This window comes from Protopterus annectens, chromosome 1.part1, assembly GCF_019279795.1.
Source record: "Protopterus annectens isolate FY-2018-M chromosome 1.part1, PAN1.0, whole genome shotgun sequence".
NCBI classification, from domain to species: Eukaryota; Metazoa; Chordata; order Ceratodontiformes; family Protopteridae; genus Protopterus; species Protopterus annectens.
The window spans coordinates 1,734,306,497-1,734,330,895 of NC_056726.1; the positions used below are offsets into that span (position 1 = coordinate 1,734,306,497).

General features: G+C 40.2%; 1 long non-coding RNA gene across 1 annotated transcript in view; it reads left to right on the forward strand.

Moving 5' to 3' along the window:
• LOC122811998 overlaps nt 1-24,399 on the forward strand; it is a 483,074-nt gene that overhangs the window by 364,602 nt on the left and 94,073 nt on the right. The window contains exon 3 of the long non-coding RNA XR_006366325.1: nt 24,134-24,205. This is a non-coding gene — a long non-coding RNA (uncharacterized LOC122811998). The remainder of the gene's footprint in view (nt 1-24,133; nt 24,206-24,399) is intronic.

Below are 24,399 nucleotides of genomic sequence, written 5' to 3' on the forward strand. Positions count from 1 at the left end.
TTCATTTTTGGCAGCATGGGTGAAGTCAACTAGCACATGCTTTTCTCGTTGACTTGAGGATTAGTCTGTATTACTGAATACCTAGAATTACTGATGGGCCAATTAAATGGCTTGATGATGAGCTAAGTGATATGAATGTTAAGGTGTTATTTAACCATGATTGCTCTTAAGTCGGTTAGTAAATGCAGATATCTCAAGGATCATTATTTGGTACCACCATCTTCTTCTGTTCTCTAAATAATTTCTTCAGTGAATTCACTGGTGTACATGCCACTCTGTTTTCTGAAGATTTAATGGTACTCTCGCAAGGACATAATGTTCCTAGCATAATCTCTCAATTTACAGCTAAGAATTCATAACATATGATACCCATTCTTTGCCTAAAGATTTCAACAAATATCTCCAGATCTGTTTGCTACTGTTTGAAACAGAAACTAATTTCTTGACCCAACCACTCATGCTTCTTGATCCTACTGGTTCCCCAGTGTTGAAAGTTACATACTTGAAATACTTTGATGTATGGTAGACCTCACCTTCTAATTTGATAATCATGATGACCTTCTAGTTGCTAGCTTTTTCAAACATGCCCATGTGGCATATATTGCCACCTACTTATCATTCCAGAAGCCAGAGACATGGTTAGTGAAAAGCTTTTCATCCTGAAAATGGAATATACACTTCCTCGTCTAACATGATCACCTAAATACGTAAAGGTTCAAACATGGCTCAGTTAAACTGGCAAATTCATCTTTCTGTCAAGGAGGTGGGAAGCATCAATACCTTTCCTTTCAAAAGTAAACTTGTCATCAGTTAATGAAAGAACAGCCTTTTTGTACAATTCACTTCTCAGACTGAATTAAATTATCTTAGTGATTGCCCAGCACTCTTACTAAGCTCTCTTTGATTATATTTCATTACTCTTTAAGATCTCAGACTGATGGCTCTATATGCCTCCGTGGAACAAGGTTTGCCATTAATGTAATGACAATTTCTTAAGTAAGGAGCTAAAGTATGTATTTTCCTACCTTTCCATGAAATAAATAAATCAGCAAAGCAGTATTTCAAGTGGATTGCAGTTTGTCTAAGCAATCTGCTTTTAAGCAAGTACTGACTAATCAAGTCCATTCCATAGAACAGGTTCAGAACTACAAACCTGAAGTAGGGAGTAAGCACTCCTTATCTAATATAACCTAAAGCAAGGTCGCACAACCTTGGGGTAACTTCAGATATTTCTGCAGTCAAACCTGCTTGATGAAACTGGCTTGAAAGTTCTGCATTCAGTTAGAAGCAAAGAGAGCACATAAGTAAAAACCTTTAAAGCAAGTCTTCTATCCCACTGGCAGGAATGATGTATTTGCATGCATTTCAGATGCAATGATTAGCATATTTAATAGGTAATCAATTATTCTGTCTGGCCCTGTTACTAAACTGTTTACATTTTGGTAATCAATAACCAAGCAGAATTTCTACGTATGGTGTTCTGAGCTGTATTTATTTGCTTTTTATATTTGAGTATATATATGTTCTTATGTAACATTCAAAGTGTGCATTGTTTTAAAGAAGTTTCTCTAATTTACTGGTTGATAAACAAGTAGTCTGAATTCAATTAAAACTAAAGAAAGGGATAGGACAGTAAATGAAAAAGGAATAATCATACAAAGACATAAAACATTAAAGAAGGAGATGTTTTGAAGTCAGGCAGGAAGACACAAAGATCATCTTGTACACCAAGATAACCCTTGGAAGGAAGGTCAGTGATGTTTAGAATGGGCAGAAAAAATTCTACAGATCCATTTGGGAAATGGATGAGTTGTTAATTACATACAGGCTATTGGCAAAGAGGAGAGTTCAATAATATATGAGAATTGGCAGAAATACTATTTTCCCTCACTGGAATACCATTTTTTTTCACAATGAAGCAATGGGCAGAATACACGAATGGAAAGCTATGTTGAGCATGGTGGGGGCTACTGGAAAGAAGCCAGGAAGATGTAGAAGATGAGTGCATCAAACTTCAAAGAAACAAGAGACAGGATTTGGATGACAGATCTACTTCCCCACAAGTGCTCATTCAGTTGGCATGGGTGCTAGCAGAACTTTTGGTGGAAGATATACTGCTTCTTCTTAGACACTGGGATGATACTGTATGGCTAGAGGAAGATGATGACACTTCTTCCCTTGCATTATAAATGGTTTAAGTGAAGGAGGCAATTACAGGCCTGTCACCATCCATTTCTAAGAAGGTCAAGGAAAGCATTCTACAAGGTAGAGATCTGGACTTCTTGAACATCACTTTTAATTACAACTGGAGGACAACATGGCTTCACACAGCAGAATGTCTCTCAATCCGGCTTTATTTTCAGTTCTGTGTACAAGTTATTCATGAAGTAGTGTATGATGTAGTAGGATTCTGGCAGTGCCTGTGACACTGTACACAAGAGACTGGAAGGAATCTTAAAGAGTACAGGAAGGAGTCTGGAGATGACTTGATAGAAAACCAGATGGTTTACAAGAAGCAGTGAGTGGTAGCTAGAAGGAGAATCTGTGAGGAAAGCATGCTGGGTATGGGCACCAATATTAATCTTTTTGTTAAAAACACCAGGATTGAGGTAGTGGTCATTGATAAGGAGGGCGGTTTCCAGTAAGATATGGTACTTGTAGAAGGGTGGGCGAATACAAGGTCATTGAGATTTAATGCAGGAAGAAGTAAACAGTTGTTGTGAAGGGGTTACCTTGGAGAGGGAAAAGGAGAAAACAGATCTACAAGTTTTTAAGTATCCCTATGTTGAATCATGCTGTTCAATCTAATAAAAGATCTGTGGCAAAGAACAACAGGACTTTGGGAGGAATACTTAGAGGTGTGGTATGGATTCAGAAATGCTGACTTCACCCTTCTCTTGTACAAAGCTGTAGTACGGTGAATTTGGAATACGGTCTCTGCTTCTGGTGGCTCTATGAATAAAGAAGAGCTCAGCTGGTAGACAGCATACAACACATATGTGCCAAAATGATGAGGGTAATGGAGAGGCAAGGTAAAATACTCTCAGAACTTGTAATTATACATCTAGAAGACAGAAAAGTAAAAGAAGATTATATGAGATGCACTGTATTACTAGTGACTGGTGGAATATGGGAGAAGGGGGCATGGATAGCAGCTGAAGGGAGACACTTTAAAGCAGACTACATGGGATATTTGACTGAGAGAGTTGTGGGAACTTGGAATGCAGACACTATGGTGAAGTATAGATTAGGTCAGTAATGCTTGGAATAAATAGACAATGGGATGGACAGGGAACAAATACTTATTGAGCAACTGCAACAGTTGGATAGACTCAAAGAGACCTTAAGTCTTCTGCCATCAGCATAGTCTTTACTAATTTTTATTTATTTGTTTATATTTGTTTATCGGGTTATTATACTGATCATCGACACCCATTTGTAAATACAGCTTGGGTGATTGTAATCACAGATAAATACAAATAAAAAAAAAATACAGGTAGCAAACAATAATATAACAAAACACATTTAGTCAAATACATAATGTGGAATCCTGCCTAATGCTGTACCTGTTCAGATGCAGTTCTGCTGAGAAGGCCTGGAAAAGGGGTTATTATTTCTTAAAACTAGTCTGATAGTCTTTTTAGTCGATTAAAATGTTCCACCTGCACACATCATTTTGTTGTTTTGCTGCCTTTTTTTTTCTTTTTTGAAAGAGAGTGAAATTAAGTTTGTGAATGTGTTCATACACAGGGCAAGGCATAAAATGAATCCTGTCACCCATTTCTGTTCACTTCAGTACGATACTTTCATGGGTAAGTAATTTGTTACAAAATGTACATGGAATGCTCTCTGGCAATACTTCTTGTTTTTATTCTGAACAGCTCTTCTACTCCCTAATCTCATTTTGTAAAACAGACACTGCCTTGTCATATTGTTTGGGTGGATGTACATGAAAATCACAATACTATGAGCTACGAAATAGCAGAATTCATTCTCCACCACAAGTAAATGTTCACTACAACTTTAAGCAAACGTTTGACCTCTTGTGGTTCTGTCTTTGACACTTGAACAAGAAGCAAGACTTTATGTTAACTGAATTATGCCTCATAGCTTGGCTTCTGTCGGTTAACTGCTGCATGGCAGCAGCAGACCCTAGGATATGTGGTTTAAAACACCAGTCTAAAAACACTGTTACTTTGAAAAACAATTGCTTTTACACATCTCTGTGCAGATAGAAGAATAAAATAATTGACTGATACTGAAAATGTTTTGTTTCAACTATAAAGAGTACAAGTGCCAGAGTAAGCCAGAATGTGTCAACATTAGCCTCTAGGCTTTGGGTTGTGTTAGCAAGACCCTTACATTCCTCTGTATTACTTTATTGATTTCTATTAAACCAAGCTAGTACAGTTGAGAATTATAGCAATCTCGTATATTGCTAAGCAGAGAACAGACTGGATATCTTAGGTGGAAAATAAAGTCACTTACACGTTCATGGCTTTTTTTGAGAATTTCAGTACACCACCATTAATTATTTATTGTTTTTATACTCATTCGATCCTATTCAGTATCACAGGGGAACATGTGCTTGTCCCAGCATACAATGGCATAAGGCAGACAGTCTCTGAATGGATGCCAGTCCATTGCAGGAGGCACACACACACATATATACATATATATATATATATATATATATATATATATGCACACGTGTGCGTGCACGCACACACACACACACACACATACACACACACACACACACACACAATCTGGAGACTCTCCAGTTCACCTATCAGCATATCTTTGGATGTAGGAGTAAAATGAAGACCATTGAAAGTCCACATGGACTCAAAACGGACATGAAGACTGTATAAAAACACACTAGTCCGGATCAAACTCTATGTGGCAGCAACACTAACCTCTGTATCACTGTAGTCCACCTTAAATCCTTAAATTACTGTCTTTAATAAAGTCGACACTTTCTTTATATCTTCACTGGAAAGTTACAAGAAGAAAGAAAATACACTTTTATTCCAGTTTTTGACATTCTGTTTAAACTTAGTACATATTTTGACTGGTGCATTCACATTAAAATGTAAATTATCACCTATTTTTTCTAATGAAGTTTGACATTAACTATATTATCAGATTTTGACAAACATTGCTAACTGAAAAATCATTAACCCTTTTCAGCCACGACCTGAAATCTTGAAATATCATAGTTTTCCCATGAGCATCACAGCTGGGTTACCCCATATATACATTTATAATTATTTAAATGTCCAGCTTTAGGGAAGTCAATCAGTTGCTAAATTAGCTGTTGTACTGTTTAGTACTACTAATGAAAACTCACAAGGATCACCTTATAAAAAGAAAACTATTTGCATTTTAAACATTCAGAAAACATTTTAAGAATTGTACATTTGTTTTTCTGCAAAATTCTTAGAAAACCCATATCTCCTACATTGTAAACAAAATGACAAATCTCATCTAACCCACTGGTACCACCACAGCTCTTCAGCAGTTCTAAAAACATTGTGTTTCCCTGGGGATTCTTTACTTATACAACCAGAATACCAAAACACTTTGAGTCACCTTCAGCAATCATATATCCCCTACTTAGCTAAGGTAAATGTCTGGTTTCAGGACATTGCGCAGTACTGTAAAACGTGGCTGCAATATAAAATAAGTTGGAGATACTCCTACTTAGCTGAGGTTTCATCTAGCTTCTACTCTGTGATACCGGATGCTTTTTCAATGTAGGCTCACCATTACACTTAAATACCGATAATATAATCACTTAAACCTAGGAATATTCCATTACTGCATGCGTCTTGTCTGAAACTAAAGGTGGTGAGTGGATTCTTGTCTGCACCTTTGGTTTCCCGCCTTGCAATCTACCACTTTTTACCTTCTGGGCTACACTTAATGTTACATTTGTGCATCTAGATACCTTGGTATATACTTATATATATTGTTAATTGTTAGAATATTTAAATGCTGTTCCTACTACAGATTTCTACTCCTGTTTAAATTCTACTACCTTGTATAACAACTCTAGAAGCATTTGTTTGACATTTTTAACTGCTACTTTATGATGTACCAGTAAGTCTATAGTCTAAGCATTTGCTTTATTGTTATTTCAATGGTTAAATGTTCCTACTTCTGTTCTCTCAACTGCATACACCCCTATACTACACCTTCCTAAGCATACCCCCCTCTCCTCTCTCTCCTTCCTTTAGCCTGACGTACTGCAAAATTTGTAACCACATATTCATTTTATTTCTTTTCCTTTTCAGTTCTCTCCTGCTGCATCTGTACCATCCCATGTGCCTCCCAGTACACTGCTTGGAACCCTGGTTTCCCACCACTGAGTTTTGGAAAACACTGAGGAATTACTGCTGTGTTACTGTAATCCCTCCCAAGGACTAAAACAAGTGTATGTACCCTATAGTAAACTATAGCTCTACCCTCATTCTACCCTGTTGTCTACCAACCCAGTGAGATACAGCTAGCAGCCTACCACAGAATTATTTTTTCCCCTCTTATTTACAAGACTCCCCCCTCTCTCTCTCGAGTGCCTGAGGTCTTCCCTTGCACTTAACTGTTTGGCCACTAGGTGGCACTGTCCACCCCCCCCCCATTTTTATTCTACAATTTATGAACAGATCAACAGTTTGAAACTGTTCCCCCTATCCTAGTAACCCCCAGCTTGCCCCTTAGTTTCTCTTACATAGTCCCTACCCTGTACCTTAATACCCTGGAACTCCTCTCTGCTTCACTGATACACTTCTGCTGCTTCTCTTCCTCTTCCTTGGCTCTTCCCGCTCCATTTGCCCTGCGGGCTCACTCCGCTCCCCTACCTTACCCCCAATTCCCACCCACCCCCACTGCTCCTACATTTATTTCTGCTGTAAATCCCTCCCCTACTCCACCAACCAATCCCCTCCACTCATCTACTCCTCACCTACCTTCCTCCACTTGCCAATCACTACCACTCCTCCCCACCCACTAAAGTTTTCCTTCACCCTCCTACCTACTAAATCTTCACAGAAATCATCTACCATGCCTCCCCATACAATCATTCTCATCCCATCTATATGTATCCTGTTCCTATTCCCTTTATACCTTGTCACCACCTACACCTACATCCATCTTCACCCTTCCTTTCTATCAGACCCCAGTCTCTCTACCCTCTTCCTCTTATCTCAAGAACACACTTTCATAATATATCCTCCTCTTTAGTTCAATCTCATCCTCTCCACTTTTTCAGAATAAAACTTCTTCCACTCTCTATTAAATACTGCAAGCCTAAACTAATACACTACTATTCTCGACTATCTAACAATCCAAAACTATTTCTACCCTTCCTCAACTACCTCTGCTTATCTGGGGACATACACCCTAACCCAAGACCAAATCCCATACCTACCCGTGCTCCCCCTGTCATCAATAATAAGTCCAATCTTAAATACCTAAAATTCCTCACCATTAATGCCCAAAGCCTAAAAAATAAAGTAACCCACTTTCATGGTTGGTTAAATCACAACTTGCCCGACATTGTAGCCATCTCTGAAATGTGGCTAAAACCTCACATTAGTGACCCTGAATTCCTCCCCAGATACCAATGCCTCAGATACGACCGCATAAGTAGAAATGTGGTGGTGTAGCCTTAATCTACTCCAACCAGCTATCCATCACCCCATACTGCAACCTCATCCCTCCATTCAACAATGCTAAACTAGTAATAAGCCTACTAAAAGTAAACAACCACAAAAGTATCTGCATAATTTCCCTCTACATCCCCCCTGGAAATAACACCAGTACTCTTGAGGAAATTCTATTCTGGGCCTCCTCCAATATCAAGCTAGAGACCTATATAATTGGAGATGTAAACATCGACTGGAATAAAATCAACAACCCTTACCCCTCCTTATCCATCAATCTATTTAATTACACCCAACTAACTAACTCCATTACCAGGCCTAACAAAACAAACCTTGGTTCCATACTAGACTGGATCCTAGTATCCCATCCAAACAAAGTCATAAATTCTGGTGTCATACCTGACCCATTAGGAGACCACTTACCAGCCTTCACCCATCGAGCTACCCCCTCTTCTCCTCAATTACACCAGTTTATCCAGACTCAAAACCTCACAAACTTTAACCCAATAACTTTCTCTGATTCCCTAAGACAAACTAACTGGAACCCCCTAAAAACCTTTCCTCTAGACCAAGCCATTGAGTTTTTCAATTCAACCTTTTTAAATATCCTGAACTCCCTAGCTCCAATAAGAACAAAAAGAGTAAAAGCCAAGACTGCCGCTTGGCTAACCAAAGACACCAAAAGACTTATGCTACAAAGAGACAAAACCTGGAAAACATATCTCCAACACAAACAGCCTGAAATTATACTTAGATACAAACAACTACACAACCTTGTTAAAAAACAAATAACTAGAGACAAAAAGTCTTACCATACCAAACTTCAGTTAAATAATCCAAAAACCCCCAAACTGTTATGGAACTCCATTAATTCCCTTCTCAACCCAGGTACTAAAATCAACCCCTGCCCAGACACCAGCAAATCTGACTATGAAATAGCCTCTCTGTTCAATTCTTTCTTTACAAACTCTATAGCATAACTAACCAAGTCCTTCCCCCAGAATAACCTTCCCCCTCAAACCACCCAATCCTCCTCATCCCCTACTCCTCCTACTTTTGAACTTAAGCCCATCTCAACCTCTCACATAAAGAAGCTACTGTCTAACCTAAACCCTTGCTCCAACGCCCCTGACAACATCCCGTCCACCTTCCTAAAAACAGCAGCAGATGGTATCGCTCTCCCCATCAGTATCCTGATCAGTCGATCCATGCTGGAATCATACGTTCTTTCTTTATTCTACCTCTCCATAACGGAGGCAAAAATAATAGTACTTCAAACTTCTGCCCCATAGCTATCCTCTCCCCAATCTCTAAACTCCTTGAAAAATGCATCCACCTTCAGCTTATGCCATTCCTAATCAAACACCAACTAATCACTCCTACCCAACACGGCTTCCAACCTGGCCAGAGTACCATCACTGCTCTTCTCTTCTTCTTACACAGTGTAAACCTCGCCCATGACTGGAAAAATAGTTTCTACAGTTCTAATGGATTTATCCAAAGCATTCAATACCTTCTCCCACACCCACCTCCCAAACCATCTTTCTAATCTTAATCTCTCCCTCAATACCTTATCCTGGTTCTCTAGCTATCTTTCCGACAGGTCTCAGGCTGTAAAATGGGAGAAAGACTCCTCTACCTTCCTTCCTACCCCCACTGGAGTACCCCAAGGATACATACATGGCCCAATGCTATTCAACATCTTTATTAACGACTTCCACAAAGCCTTACCCAACACCAAAATTGTGCAACAAGCAGATGATTCTACTTTAATCTGCTGTGCCTCAAACCTTTCTGAACTCCAGTCACCCAAACTGCTTTCTCCTCCACTGAAAACTGGATGCTCCAAAATCATCTGTCTCTAAATGCTAGCAAATCCAAAATACTTCTATTCTCTCCCTTAAAAGCTCCCCACATTGACAAAACATCATTCCAAATAACTAGCCTAAACAATTCTACTATAGAAGTTGTTCCCTTCACCAAAGTCCTCAGTGTTACTAACGATGAACACCTAAAATTCGATACTCACATCCAGCAAAACATTAAGAAAACCCATATAAAACTTGGCTTACTATACAGAAACAGCCACTTCCTCTCTCCCTCCACTAGACTAACTCTAGCCACTACCTATCTGCTCCCCTCACTACTATATGGTGCTCCCCTACTAACTAATTTATCCGCTAATCTTACCTCCAACTGGAGGTCTGTTACAATAAGATTTCCAAATTTACTACCAAGGCCAAAGCCTCCTCTCACCATTGTGCTTCCCTTCATTTGCTAAATTGGCTTGAGCTCCCCAATCATTTAGATTATCTCCAAATCATCACAGCCCACAAATTATTATTTCAACCATCTAGGTGTCCTGCTCTATCTAACATCCTCCAACCTTATAATCCTCACAGAACTCTCAGATCTACCCACCAAAACCTAATCTCTGTCCACAAACCCAACCACCATCCAGGTCAGCATCTCCTATCATTTTCCTCAGATGAAAAATGGAATTCTCTCCCTACTTCCCTAGGGGCCTGCAAACACTTTGAAAATTTTAAAACTCAGCTGCATTCCCATCTCTTCTCAACTAAGAAATGCAACTGTGCTCTCCCCCTCACTCCTCCTAACCACTCCTTCCCCCCTTACTCCCCTGGCTAACTCTGAACTCTAGCTGACCAGTTGACCTGATACAATTCCCCCCCCCCCTCATGCCTCCTAACCACTCCTTCCCCCCTTACTCCCCTGGCTAACTCTGAACTCTAGCTGACCAGTTGACCTGAAACAATTTGTACTCTCTGTAAATAACAAAACTGTACTTTGTATGTTAAATGTTATTGGCTGTTACAATTTGTACTCTCTGTAAATAACAAAACTGTACTTTGTATGTTAAATGTTATTGGCTGTTATTCATGCTAAAACAAAAATGTAATTGCTTCCTTCTTCTTCTTCTTCTTCTTCTTCTTCTATGTATGTTAAATGCTATTGCCAGTTTCTCATGCTAAAATGAAATTGTAATTGCTTTCTTCTTCTTAATTGTACCTATCTAAAGTATGCTTTGCAATAATTCACTGTAATATTCTCTGTAACTAAACTGTGTAATGCAGAGCTTTTCTCCCCGGGCCTCCACTGAAAATGGGCTTCCTGAGCCCAGTGGACCTCCCCGGTCACCAAACTGGAAATAAATAAATAAATAAAAATACTCCACAAAAAAACACCAAATCCAAGCATTGTCACATTCACCAAGGTAAAATAGATAACCAAAAGGGAGAACCCAATATACCTTCAGTTGAATAATTCCAATCCTCAAATATGGAAGGACCTACTATGTGGTTTACACTGCCAGATAGGATCCTCTGGCATTATATGAAAAATATTTAAAAAAATAAAACCTTTTTAACATCATGAATGTAATAAAGCTAGACAACCAAAAATTAACCTGCCACTGAAATGTCATTCTGAGCAAATATGTGAAAAATAAGAACATCTGAATCAAATAGCCACGGTCATCATGCATACATGTAAAATTAGGAAAAAAGATTCTGGAAACCATATATTTAAGTTCATCCTGTCAAGACAATGGAACTGATGGGCTGGTTGCCAAAGGCACCTCATCTCCACTGTAACAGTGAGATTTATGGCTAGCTCAAGCTTCTCCACTATCCTATAATGCAGTGCTGTCAGCTAACTCTCAAGATTTTGTTGACACCATAAAGTACTTCAGTGACTCTCAGTATTACTGCAAGTATTTTTCTGGGATGTTCCATTCATTTTCAGCCTAAGTGCCTACTTATATTAACTCATCCTACTTATCACAGCTTCAGCAAATTTCTGAACATTTTTATTAAACTTTTTCTTCAGACTTTTCCCCCCTTCTGTTTTCCTGTCATTACTCCCCTTTTCCCTTTCCTTCATCAATCATATATATTTAAAAAATCTTGTTGGTGTATAGTTTACTTTCTGTCTTTATATTCTACTTATTTAGATATATTTGCATAGTTGTGGTTCGGTGTTTATTGGATAGTTTTTGGTACTTTCTGCTATTACTGAAGTAGCTATTTTTGGTAAAATGGATAAGAATAACTTGACCTCTGGTTTTAAGAGCCATACACAATGTAGTCACGAGATCCCACCCAAAGACCAACATGAGCGTTGCATCACTTGTCTTGGGGTTGGGCATCTTGATTCAGATTGTCTAATATGGAAAAATATTAGCTGTGGAATAAACTGTTGCTAAAAGGTGTTCTTAAAGGAGAGGCATCGTAAGAAAAGGAAAAACGAGACGAACAGGGATGAAGACAGGACAGATTTCCAGGAGAAAAGACAATTGAAGGAATCAGATACATACATTTTAAAGAAGCTTTCTCTGGTGATGGTTCCCCAGTTAATAGTTTCTTCTCCACATCCAGGGCTTTTGTCCTTAATCACTTTTTCTTGTCCTGCTTCTTCTTCAAAACTTTAATCTTTGGGGCCAACAGACTCTACCCTGAGGAGGAGAATAGGAATCTTATTTTGGAGCATGAGCTGTCAAGATTTTTTTCCTTCTGTCCCACTTCAGTTACATCCTTTCACTCCTCTAGGTCACTCCAAAACCCATTGCAGTTGGATTGGGACAGGATGATGATTTTTTTTGTGAAGGCTTAGCTTTAATTTGGTGTTCTCTTGGCCACCTCAGTGTCTAGGGTGGCACAAGAAGACACCTAGGCCTGCTTCTTTGCAATTCCTACCCTGCGTCCAGTTTCAGTTCCAGGATTATTAGAACCAGTGAGACATCCTATACCAATGTTCTCCTTGCCCGTGGATTTGAATTCCTTGATGTTGATGCCCTAGGCGCTATTGGAGATATCAGCCATGACTGTATTGGTGCTGACCCCACTAGGCCCAAACGGATTGGTGCTGAGGAACCAGTGCTGATTCTGGTCATGACTTTTTGCGGTTCATTTTCTGTGTCAGTACTCTCAGCATTTCAGTCTTTGGTGGCAAAGTCTGCCCTAGTGGTTGCAGTGATGCAGTCGTTGGTGCCAGTTCATAGATTTATATGTATATACTAGCTAACATCTTCCAGGGCCTTTATAAACCTAGCTGCTCAACACAACCCAATTGCATCCCTATGTATCATGGGCATTTATTAGGAGGGGGTATGTTAGTTACTAAGTTTCAAAAGGTTAAGTGGGGGTATGTTAGTTTAGGTATAGTTACTAAAGGTCTCTGTCTATCAGAGAAACGGGGGCCAGACCCAGGGTGAATTTCTAATTTCCCATCCATTGTTCAAGGTTTTATTTAAATAGGGTTAGGGATGGACTCTGCTTCACATGGATAGGGACCCTGTTCCAGAGCATGGGAATCCTTTGAGACACATACTTGTCTCGCCAACATGCCCTATTTATGTCACAAGCAAAATTTAAATACCTGGATCTAGTGGTTTTAGGTTCATAGGTTCATAGGTTCATACTAGGCTATCTGCCCGAGGGCATTTACAAGCCTAGCCCATAGTTTTGTGGCTTACGCCACCCCTTTAGTATGGGGAACTATACCCATTATTTTGCTGTGCCTCTGTTGAGCAGTGACACTGAGGTAATCCCTGGGGTATATCTGCGATCTCCCATCCATTGGTCAAGATTTCTCTTGAACAAGGCCAGCGAGGTGCTCTGCCTCACATATACCGGGATTTTATTCCACAGCATAGGGAGTCTTTGGGTGATGAATCTATCCCTCCAGCACGTCCTATTAATAGCCATGTCGAGGTTTAGGTCTCCCGCCCTTGTGGCTCTGACGGATCTAGATTTTTTGAGGTGAAGCATATTCATCAAATCTGGGTTTGACATGGCCTTGTATGTTAGGCAAAGGTCACCTCTGAGCAAGCGGTGGCGACTGAATAGAGCTGGAGTTCTTTCAGTCGGGCAGCATAGGACAGATGTTTGAGACCCTTTATCCTTTTGGTGAGGAACTTTTGTGGCCTCTCCAGCTGCTGCAAGTGTCGGGTCAGATACATTCCGAATGGGGCATTGTACTCAATCATTGGTCTGATGAGTGATGAGTATAGGGAGACTATGACCTCCCTTGATCTAGATGAGAATCCCTTCATGATAAGGTGGGCAATGTAGAAGGTCTACCTAACTACTTTAGCTACATGGGTGTCGAATGACAGACTACTATCAACCTGGGTCCCCAGGTCCCTGATAACTTCTTCTGTGCTCAGTGGATTGCCACCTATTTGGTAGCTAGGGGTAACCCTGTTTTTCCCGAAGGGTATGACTATGCATTTTTTGGCATTTAACTTTAGGCCATGGCTCTGGCACCAGTTATCCGTTTCTGTGAGACCCTTCTGAAGGATATCTGTGTCAGATGTGTTTTCTACTATGGCCCAGTTTGCAGTCATCTGCAAACTTTGTCAGCCATAACCCTCCTGTGTTTGCTTGTACTTGGAAAAGTAGATGCCAAACAAGAGTGGGCCCAGGACTGAGCCCTGTGGTACACCACTTGTGACAGGCTTTGAGTCTGACATGGCGCCAGCAACTCTGACCCTGTGGGTTCTGTCACTCAGCCAGTTTGCAACCCATCTTGTGATGTATGGGTTAACATTTAAGCTGATGAGTTTTCAATGATACCCGAGTGGGGTATTGTATCAAGGCCTTCGCCAGATCGAGGTAGGCTGTATGGACTGCCTTTCCCTCATCAATGGCTTTGGTGACTGTTTCAAAAAGTCAACCAAGTTTAGAAGGCATGATCTGCCTTTGACAAAGCCAAACTGGGATGGATCCAAAGTCTGCAAATTCCCTATGTCTTTATTTATGAGGTCCATTATGATCCTCTCCATGGCTTTGCAGATAAGGCTTGTCAAGCTAATGGGCCGGTAATTTCCAGGGTCGGTGGAGGCACCGCCTTTGTGAAGTGGGACCACAGTTGCAGTGCGCCACTTCCTGGGTGCGTATCCAGAGGTAAGACTATGATTAAACAGCTGTCCTAGCTGTGGGTTTAATTCCTCGTTGAGTTCGTGGAGCACACAGCCGGGGACACCATCAGGTCCCATGGATGCTGTGTTTTTTGCTTTGGAGAGAGCAGTTCTCACTTCGGCGCTGGAGATGTTTGGGGGGCTGCAATCGCTTGGTATAGATATCTCTCCTTTTGGGGAGGGGAGAAGTTTGCACTGAACCTGTCAGCCAGTATGTTGGCAATGTCTGTAGGATCAGTAATCTTCACATCATTTTGAACTAGTTCTGAGCATATCTGGGAGTTTCCTCCAAGGTTTCTAACATAGCTAAAGAAGGCCTTATGATTGTCTTTTGAGTCTTTAGCTATTTTTCTCTCAAAATTTGCTTTGGATGATTTTATGAGAGCTCTTAGTTTTTACTTATAGTGATCAAGGGTGTCTTACCTTTTAAGGATTTTGCTCTATCTTGTAGTAGCTTCCTCCTTTTGTTGTAGAGTTTGTTTATGGCTGGGGTCCACCAGACTGGACGCTTGCCTTTGGTACAAAGAGTCTTTGTTTTGCTTGGGATTGCCTTATCCATGCAGTCCTGCAGGTGCTGGTAGAAGGCATTTGTAAGTGATTCAGCGGCTTGAGTACTGTTTTCCGCCGGCTCAGGGGCCTTAAAGGAGACCACACTAGTCTTTAGAAGTGTGAAGTCGGCTTTCGAGAAGTTCTTTACTGTGGTCTTTTTTATTTCAGGTGGGGGTGGGATGAGGACCTCCAGCGAGATTAGTTTGTGATCTGATCTCACCAGTGAGGGGTATACTTCCGGTGTTGAACATTGTGATCCCATGTTCGTGATGATGAGATCAAGTATGTTTTCTCCTCTTGTGGGGATGGTGACTAGTTGTTCCATGGCATTTGAGTTTATGAATTCCAGGAACTTTTGGGCTAGGGTGTTTGGGCTTGAGTAGTGTTCCCAGTCTATATTAGGGTAATTGAAGTCACCTAGTATGATGGTGTTTGGTGATACATTTATCCCCTCTAGTGTTTTCAGGAAGGCCATGTGAGGTTCCTGAGTTTGTGAGGGTGGCCTGTAACATGCTACAATTTGCAGAGCAGTCTTGCCTATGGTTAATTGCACCTGGATGGTCTCCGATGCATCGTGCGTTGCCACCAGTCTTGAGGTGTGGGTGTCCTTGATGAATATGGATACCCCCTCCTTTCTTGGTATTGTCCGGATTTTGGGGCGGAACGCATGATAAGAGGTAAAACCTGATAGTGCTGGGGTGCTCTCAGGAGCCTTGAACCAGGTTTCTGTCACTGCACAGACATCGATGTTCTCCATACTGAGAAGGGCCTCGAGTGCGTGCATTTTGAGATTTAGACTTCTGGCATTGAGCAGCATTACCCTTAGTTTTTTTCTTTTTATGTTCTAGGGTGGTAGGTTTAGAATTTGAGCCTTGCCTAAAAAGGCACTATGGGGTGGCAAGAGCCTTTGCCAATATCCGGAATCCCAGGGGTGACAGGTGCAAGCCGTCCCTTGAAGCAGCGTGGCTTGTCCAGCATGTCATCCCAGGCAGACAGACATTGGATCCCCTTTGAATGACACCAGAGTTTAAGCCAATTGTTAAAGCTGATCATCTTATCTCTGTATTGTGGCATCATTCTTGGTGAAGGTAGGATACTGCTCAAGGTCAGGGTCATACCTGCCTGGGCTACATAATCAGAGAGCTCCTCAATGTCTCTTTTCATGTAGTCCAAGGAGGTACGTCTCAGGTCGTTTACACCAGCGTGGACAATGACTGAGTCGTATTTGTACCTGCTGTTGAGAGACCCGAGTGCTTGCATTATGTGGCGGATTCTAGCGCCCGACAGGCAGCTTACTGTGACCTTCTCCTTACTCAGTCTGGTGAGCGGGACGTCAGTGTGTCTGACTATGGAGTCACCAATGACTAGTGTGTCTGGCATTGTGTTTGGCCTTAAGGGCTGTGACTGTTTGACACTCTGACTGTGAGGTCTATGTGTTGCAGGTGTTGTGTTCTGAGGTGGTGGTTGTTTGGGTGTCTGCTTTGGTGGCCTCTGCTGTTTTGGTAGATTTTTGATCAGAGCCGCCGAGTATGTTTTTGTGTGTTTATGTGTATGATTTGAGGTTGTGATGGTACTATGTGAGACTGAGTCTATAGTGTGTGTGGTAACCTTCTCCTCCTGACTGGTCTTGCCAGTCCTATGTTGAGAGAGCTCAGCCTCCAGTTTGGCCGTATAATTGCATCTCTCGCATGTATTTGTGTTTTGTGGGAGGAGGAGAGGGTTGTCTGTGTACATGAGGCAATTGTAACATTGCCTCAATATTCCCAGGTTCACCAGCTGAGCAGGAGAGGACACTAGCAACTGATCCCTCGACATGCTAGAAGGACTAGACAAAAAAACTTTAAAAGAGATTCCGGGGACGTGGGTGACCGAGAAATGGGGTTTGCCTTTTGGGGTGCTATCTATAAGAGTGCCGTATCAAGGTAATAAGTACTGTAGGAGCAAGTGCTAGGTTTAACAGATAGAGAAAAGTCTACTTGGAGTCAAGTAGAGATGATCTTTTAGGTATTAGAGAAAGTGCTAGTAACAGGGATGCTTAAAGGTAAGATTGAAAAGAATGCACTCTGCAGTGTGCACTAGAGAAGTTAGATATGAAAGTAGGTAACTTGAGTTTTACCTGTTTAAAAGTTAAGGTTTAGTGGAGAGTTACTATTTTTAAAACAGCAGGATGGACTGAAAGGGGTGGTTACTTTTGTATTTTGGTACTATGAAATACTGTAGGATGGCCAATAAATTTAAATAATTGAAGGGGTGGGATTTCAAAAGTGATGGTTTTGTGATTACTCACATAAGCCAGTGAAAGTAGAGAGAAATGAGATATATGGTCAGATTAACATAAGAGGCGGGCAACTAGAAAGACAGTGGTATTTAACAAGACAACTTAAATGGGTGGGAGGGAGGGAAAAATTCTGCCTGACTCAGAACAGAGAGAGCTGTGGTCTCTTTTGAAGTTTTAATATGCTGTTAAAACAGAATGCAAGCAAAACACAAGGTAAAGAAAACAAACTACAGTATTCAAAATATAGAAAGGCAATACAGAAATACAAAAATAACAGCAAACTAACCTTTCCTTCACAGCAAAGTGTAGCAGAGTCTGGATGAGCCTTTCTGGTAAAGCTCTGAAATGTTTTAGTTTACTCCTTAAATAGAAATTTTAGTTCCTAGCTCCACCCCTCTGTTAACAAGTGATTAACCTTAAGTGACCTCTTCTGTCTTATGAATGAGTCCTTAATTAATCAGTTCTTATTTCTGCCTGACTCAGAACAGAGAGAGCTGTGGTCTCTTTTGAAGTTTTAATATGCTGTTAAAACAGAATGCAAGCAAAACACAAGGTAAAGAAAACAAACTACAGTATTCAAAATATAGAAAGGCAATACAGAAATACATAAATAAAAGCAAACTAACCTTTCCTTCACAGCAAAGTGTAGCAGAGTCTGGATGAGCCTTTCTGGTAAAGCTCTGAAATGTTTTAGTTTACTCCTTAAATAGAAATTTTAGTTCCAAGCTCCACCCCCTCTGTTAACAAGAGATTAACCTTAAGTGACCTCTTCTGTCTTATGAATGAGTCCTTAATTAATCAGTTCTTATTTCTGCCTGACTCAGAACAGAGAGAGCTGTGGTCTCTTTTGAAGTGTTAATATGCTGTTAAAACAGAATGCAAGCAAAACACAAGGTAAAGAAAACAAACTACAGTATTCAAAATATAGAAAGGCAATACAGTAATACAAAAATAAAAGCAAACTAACCTTTCCTTCACAGCAAAGTGTAGCAGAGTCTGGATGAGCCTTTCTGGTAAAGCTCTGAAATGTTTTAGTTTACTCCTTAAATAGAAATTTTAGTTCCTAGCTCCACCCCCTCTGTTAACAAGTGATTAACCTTAAGTGACCTCTTCTGTCTTATGAATGAGTCCTTAATTAATCAGTTCTTATTTCTGCCTGACTCAGAACAGAGAGAGCTGTGGTCTCTTTTGAAGTTTTAATATGCTGTTAAAACAGAATGCAAGCAAAACACAAGGTAAAGAAAACAAACTACAGTATTCAAAATATAGAAAGGCAATACAGAAATACAAAAAATAACAGCAAACTAACCTTTCCTTCACAGCAAAGTGTAGCAGAGTCTGGATGAGCCTTTCTGGTTGTTCATTGTGCAGATATGCAAAAGGTCCTTCAGAGCTGGTTCCGAGGACACATTGTATGCCAGGCAAAGGTCGCCTCTCAATGACCTGTAGGAGACCAGCTATAGAAATAGGGTTTTAAAGCAATCCATATAAGACAACCTGTTTATACTGTGAATTTTCCTGGTAAGGAACTTTGTGGGAGTTCCAACTGTTGCATATATCTGGTCAGGTACATGTTGAAGGGGGCATTATACTCAATGATGGGTATAATAAGGGCCAAATAAAGTGGCACTAAGACTTCCTTGGACCTGGATGTCATGCTCTTACTTAAAAGTTGGGAGACATAGAATAAGTCTCTTACTACCTTGGCCACATGTTAGTCAAAGACCAGATTACTGACTACATATGTCCCAGATCCCTGACTACTAGCTCAGCTCTTAGGGGTGTCTTATCAGTGAAGCAATTAGTCTGATAGCTCCCAGCTTGCAGTCATTTGCAAACTTGGTCGGCCAAAAGCCCTTGATTAGCCCTTGATTAGCCTTTACCTCTGAGAAGTAGATGCCAAATAGGAGCTATCCCAGCATAGAGCTCTGAGGTACCCTGCTGGTAGGAGCAGATATTTTCTCCCATTGCTATCAGTGCTGATACAGTTGGTGCTGATTATTTGTGCCCTAGGGACTTTGGCAGAAGGTATGGCACAGAGGAGATTGGACCAGATGTTCCAAAATTAATAAATACCTGCTTCACCAGTTCCACCCCAAAACATTGTTGAAGCAGGCTTTAGGCTTTTCATCCATCTTGCCCCCCCCCCCCCCCCCCAGGATAGAGGACCTCAGAAGCATCAGAGCTCAGCACTCTGAAAGGTCTTTTCTCCTAGTACCACTCAAGGCCTGCTGGGGATTCTGTCTATTAGTTCCAGTATCTGGACAGGACCAGCTTTAATATGTAAGTTATGTTCTTACCAGAACATTACATTTAGCTGGTCTCTGTCCAGACACTGGAACTATCCACCCACCTATCCCCCTCCAAACCGCCTTATCCAGAGGAACACAGAGAAGCACCCAAGGCCTGTAACTGGCTTCTAACTGTTAAATTGACCATGGTATCAGGGATGTCTTTCCTTTATTAGATCTATTTCTTCGGGTCTATATTAGAACATCAAGGTTTAAAACCTTTGAATGTTCTAATATCGAACCCTATGGAGCGAAAGCTTAAAATATCGAAGCAACAGAAACCCAAATTCTTTCCCAGGGAAAGATTTTGGTTGTCCGTTTCTGTTGCTTCAGTATTTTCAGCGCTGTGGGGGAAAGTTACGGGTCGGGTTCAGATAAGTGTGCGATTGTGTGGATGAGAGGGTTAGAGCGGGTTAGGTGAGTTAGGGTTAGGGAGCGGGTGAGGTGAGTGTGCGATAGTGACGGACCTTAGGGTTAGGGTTTGGGTTAAAGTAAGTGGATAGTTAGTGGTGTGTGTATAGTTTAGTGTAGGGTTATTTGTAAGATTTTAGGTGTGTATGTGTGGATTGTTGTTTGTTTGGTGTGCTTGTGTTGTATGTATGTGTTTTGGAACAGCGAAATCGCTGTTCTGACAGTTCGAGATTGTAAGCTTTCGCTTATATAGGGTCGATTAATCACCATTCACTTCTTTAAGCGGTCGGTGATCTAATACAGACCCATTTCTTCACATGATGGCCTTAATTGGGAGAGTTAGCTGAAAGCAGTGCCTTATGGGACAGCAGAGGAGAATAAGCTAGATGGAGTTCTTGTTGCCATGGAGATGAGGCACCTTTAATGGTCAGTCTATCAGTACCAGTGTCCAGGCAAAGGCCTACTAAATATAATTTTCAGGTAAGTACATAACTTACATTTTCATAGTATTGAAACAATCATCATACATATGACTATGAAAAGACCCAAAGACTTAAACTAACAAGCATATCATATAGTCACATTTGTAGTTGTAAACCAATATGTAAAACATAATATATTTAAGCATTCAGAAGTAAATAAACAGTCTCAGATACAAACTGTAGCATCAATTCTCAGGCATCATGTAGTCTTGTTATTTCATCTCTCTGCATTTACACATAAAGTTATGATCTTGAGAATCCTCTCCATACTGCGAACAGTGGATCTGTTAATTATTGTCCATTCAAGTCCGGCAATCATGCACTAGCCGAGAGTCATTCTCCTCTGAAAAGCCTGACTCATCACTTAAACTAACATTCAGAGCTTTAAAACTGTAAACTCTGTTCAGCACTCTCATGGGGCCTAGGAACAGTCTCACTCCATCAGTAAAAAAAGTCAGATAAGTGTGATACATCAATTTGTAGTTTTAAGTTCTTTAGATGACATTCCCTTATAGCATCAAGAAAACGAGATCGCTGTTGGGTTATTTGTCTTGAATAGTCATGATAGAAAATCACCCTTCTATCATCTGTAATGCAAACTTTGCCAGGTCTACAGAAATAAGACAGTGCCTTCTCTTTCAAATCAAAACTGCAAATTGGAATACAGTAATTCTAGGTTGATCTACAGCCATTTCTTCCAGTAAAGGAAGATTATGAGCTTTTCTAATAGCAATGTTTTTCATAGGAAAAAAAAATCATATTTGCCGTTTTTCCTCCACGGTCCATCTGTTCTTTACATTCTGGGACCGCTGTCACATGCAAGTTCTTTTCCAGAATGTCATCCTCTAATTCTTCCACCTTAATGCCATTTGGTGCAAGCTGTCCAAGAACATCTAGAAATTGCTCCCTCACATCTTCCTTCCTTTGTTGCAAGAACAAGATGTCATCTGTCTGTACAAAATCCTCTCATTATAGTCTTCTCCTCTGTGATCCAGCTTTTGTAGAAACACCACTTAGTTTGGTCAACATTTTATAAACGCAGGCAAAATGATATTCAATGAAGGGTCCATGGCTGCAGCAAAAGCAGTCACTTCATGATTTTTTTTTTCAGTTTCATTCTCATAAATCATGTCAACCTTTACAAACATATCCAAAGCTCCAAATTGATTCCAGGTCAAATCCATATACATTTCCACATTTCTTAACAAGAAACTCACATAGAGTAAATAACCCATACTTGTAATCTACTTTTTGGGGAAACTTTTCCTAGCCAAATAAACTATACACTTATCTGCAGTCTTATTGGGAGCAAATTAAGAAGACACCTTTCTTTCTGAAGTACTGCAAGATTTCTCCCCCTACTTTAAAATTACTTTTTAAAAAACATTTGTTTAACAACATCTTATAAATGGACACACAGACTTGCTTATCCTTGAAGATGTAAAGTTTTGGAATGCAATTTTAATTTCCAAGGATCTTCTTTTTTAATGTTGCATTTATATTTTAAAAACTGAGAATGCTTATGCACTATGCAGCTTGAGCTCCAATTAGGGGACATTGCAGAATGCTGAGGACTTATTATACAGTAATTGTAATTATTTTGGATTCATGCCCTCGTGGGTTCATTAACATGAAAATCTTACCATTGAAGTATGAAAATAGTCTTAATATCCCTTGTATGTAGACATCATTGAGACTGTCAGATTATTGTTTATAATTATACATACATTGGCATTATGGGTTTTACTGGTTCCGTGCAGTTTCCACCATATAATAATGCTAATTTTACTGTTTAAACATAATTGTTAGATCATTAAGTCTAACATACTGACTCTGCATGACTACCAAGCCATTTTTTCTGCTGCAGGTCTTCAGCATGTTAAAAGGAAATCTTAGTATTCTATCTTAAAGCATTAACTCAATGTTTATTTGTTGTTTGTTAAACAGATATGTGCATTGGTACCAATACTGTGATCATGCATGACCTGGCCTCTAGTATGTGATATATATTGGAAAGTAACTTCAGTGGTGTGTGCTACAGCTAAATGGTTTATCTCTGAGTTTGGCTAAGTGAGTAGGACAGTGTGATTAAAACAGTTTGGGTTCGATTCTCAGCTAGAGCGTCTTCTGCTTGGAGATATGCGTGAATGGGCGTACCTTTGTTGAAGGTTGTGTGTCAGGGCTGGTAACTCGACACGTAAAAATCTACTACCAATCATTAGCGGACCGGAGTTCCGCTGTGGCGACCCCTACCCGGGAAAAGCCGAAAGACACAATTACAGCAAAGGAGATACATACTGACTGCAAAATCACATTATATAATTTAACATGTTGAGAGAATGTGCTGTCTGTGTTTGCTTCCATCTTCTGTCTCTGTCAAGTTGAACCTTGCCCGCTAGGCCTATTTTTTTTTTCTTAATGGGTCAGAGTTATGCTCAGTACTCCAGACAATGACCTACAGAATGACAATACCTCATCTTGTTTCAGATCTACTGCTTTGGAAATATATTCCAACTTCTTGTTTGCAGTAACCAGCACCTCTCACAGTGTATTCATGGTATTTTAACTTTAGAGCGCCAGTTAATGCAAATCTTTCCCATATACCTGACCACTCATCCTAACTATCCTATTATAAACCATCTACAGACTACTGCTCCCAAAATGCACACCTCTGCACTTTGGCATTGAAGTACTACTGCCACCATTCTGCCCATTTTCTTGGCCTACACAGCTGTGTCTTTAGGGTATCCTCACTATCCTTAATCATAGCATATGCCTTCACGTCTACAGCAGATAAACTGATCTTGTACTCTACCCCCTGAGTCATGCTAGACACCAATGTTGGGAGGTACTGGACTCATCACTAACATGCAGGGCCCTGCACTAGTGACCTTTCTGTTTTTGATAGCTCCCTAGCCCTGCCACCTCCACACCAAGATCAGCCATTGGCTTCTATCCCTTAAGTCTGTCAGTCTGCCATGTACCATAAGGTCCTTGACCTCACCTTCTCCAGTGGCCATCTTTGCTGTAAAGGACTTTATCAAAGGCCTTATTAAAATCAAGGTACATCACATCCACAGGCTCTCCTCACATTGTTCCCCAATGTCAGACACTCATAAATATGAACTATGCTTGTTTTACAGCATCTCTGAGTCTGGAAACCATACTGATTCATATCTGTAGGACCATTTTCTACTAGGTATTCAGTTAGGCTGCTTCCAGAGTTCCTAAATGAATGATGTTAAACCAGTGCAGATTGCATGTACCAGCCTATAAAATAGCATTAAACAGTGTAACCTTGTTTTAGCTTCTGTACTAGGCTTTCAAACTGTGAGTTCCAGCAATATCTAGTCCTGTTCTGAAGTTTTGTCCTTCACAGCATCAGTCTATTCTGTGTACTGGAGCTTCATAATATAGTCATATCCATTCTGTACATGCTAAACTCTTTCTCTTATGTGACATCATTTTATGTATATTTTCTACTCTTTAATTATAGATATAACTTATTTTTTTAGGTATTTCCTGATGCTTGCTTAATTCTCACTGAAGGATCTGAATATACAGATAAGTATATTTTGCACTAATAGGTATGCTGTTTATTATATATTGTTATTTCTGCCTCTTATTTATATTATATTGCAATTATGTATGGCTTGGATGGTGAATGGAAAGTGACTTTCACCCAGCTCACTCAATATGTTAAAAATATATAAAAATAAATAAATAAATAAATGAGCCCAGATCCTGTCACTAGTGTGTTTAGAACAAGGATTTAGGCTAA